This window comes from Rattus norvegicus, chromosome 3 (genome assembly GCF_036323735.1).
Source record: "Rattus norvegicus strain BN/NHsdMcwi chromosome 3, GRCr8, whole genome shotgun sequence".
Lineage (NCBI taxonomy): Eukaryota > Metazoa > Chordata > Mammalia > Rodentia > Muridae > Rattus > Rattus norvegicus.
In genome coordinates, this window is record NC_086021.1 from 64,260,625 (window position 1) to 64,262,764 (window position 2,140).

Here is a 2,140-nt window from a genome sequence, read left to right on the forward strand (position 1 = left end):
TTCCAGGTCATGAAGTCTCCACACAATACCCCTGTGTGCTCATGAGAGAGTAAAGTAAAAGAGAAAAATGACGAGGGTATTAGTTTGGACTTTGCGAACTCCCTGAAAGGGTCTCTGCACCCCAAGATCCATACTGCTCTTCAAGAACCCCTGCTTTGGATAAATGGGACACTTCCTTCCTACTTTACACATACCTCAGAGAAGTAGAGGCAATGATGTGTTTCCTGCTCCCCTGACTCCCCAAGATGTGGCCACACTTCCTGTGAGCTCAGCCTGCCCATCAACGGCTTCCTCTCTCATCCCTGCCAGTGTCCAATGTCCTGGGATCCAGCAGAGCAGAGGTCAGCTTGTATATTCTTGTCTCAGAGGATCTTAAAGATTTTTGATCTATAGAATTTCATTAAAGTCATAAGGGCCCCAAGATAGTCATTGTCCAAACACAGATATTGCTTTCATTTGTAAGCCGCCTAATTCCTGCGAAAAATGGATTTAAACTTTATCTATAATCCATGCTCTGTTCTCCTGCAGGGTTCCCAGGGCTCCATGATATGAGGCAGCCAAGAAGATTCATCTTTTGTTCCTCTTCGCATATAGGAGAAGATGAAACAGTCTTTCATCTTTGCCCCATGGAGGTTTGAAGCCTAGACACAAAAGGGAACCTGAACCCCGAGAAAGAAGAACAGACCTTAGTGTAAAGGCCACGTGTTGCTGGTCCCCCCTGCAGAGCCCCTTCCCCTGGGTCAGCTTCCTAAGAGCCACTGAAGGAAGGGTCTAGAGAAACAGAGAATAGGTGAAGGGACCTAAGGTGAAGTGTCAGACACAACAAGCAGGTTTTCTCCCTTGGGTAAAAATGAGAAAAAAGGAGTCCCCAAGGATCCTGCTTCAAACCATAGCTAGATATCTGGTCCCTCTGCAAACCTTGTGTTTGTGAGGCTGAGGTTTGTGGAGCTGCTTTTAATATAACAAAGAACTAAGGTGAAAAGGTGTTCTGAGGAAGGTTGGAGAAATAATTACCCATGGCGTCACTCTCCTGGAACAGAAAGAAACATCTTCCACTCGAGAAGGCAAGCTTTGGTTTTCGGAATTAAGTGGGTAGAAGACATATCCTCACTCTGGTGAGTGTCTGTCAGGGTGAGCTGGGCACAGGGTATGGCCCAGTTAGAGTCTCAGTGTCATCCCCTGTACAATGACGGATTAGAGAATTTGCCAAGCTGGTCATGTGTTGGCAGTTTAGGTCATTTGTTGACCTCAAATTAAAAATTTGTATTCTGCAGAAGATAATAGCAAGAGAACAGAAGATCAACCCCAGACTGGGAAAAAATATTTGCAAACAACACAACTGATTAAGAAGAGTTATCAAGGGGTTGGGGATTTAGCTCAGTGGTAGAGCACTTGCCTAGGAAGCGCAAGGCCCTGGGTTCGGTCCCCAGCTCCGGAAAAAAAAAAAAAAAAAAAGAACAAAGCAAAGAAGAGTTATCAAAAAGAATACTGTAAACTCAACAATAATTTAAATGACTTAAAAATGGTCAGAATCTCCATATACCTCACTGGAAAAATATATAGCAGATGGTAGGTTAAAAGGAGATGAAAAGAAGGCATCATATGCCATCTGGGAACTTAAAGTTAAAACAACAGTGACATTCCACTACACACTTGTTAGAGTGGCCAAAACCACACCGACCATAACAAATGCTGATGGGGATGTGGAGGAACAGGAACGCCTGTTCATGGCTGGTGGCAATGCAGAATGCTACAGTGTTCTTAAAGTTAGTTTAGGCACTGTGAGGTCGCTCAGTTGGCAAAGACATGTGCCACCACGCTTGGCAACCTGAGTTCCATCCCCAGCCCCACATGGTAGAAGGAGAAAACTGATTCCCACACGTTGTCCGTTGACCTCCACACATGTTCTGTAGCACGCCTCTCCCTCTCCTTCCCTATCCAGAACACACAGAAAAAAATATAGAAATAAATGAAATGATAAATTAAAGTTAGTTTAGTTGTTCTTTATGAGACAAAAAATAGTAAATGAGAAAGATAAGTCCGTTCCTCTGGGGATCGTCTTCCAAAGACCCAGGAAACACGACTGTTCACATGTCAAAATACCCCCACAAGACCTAAGGACATCAGGTAAGAGACCCTA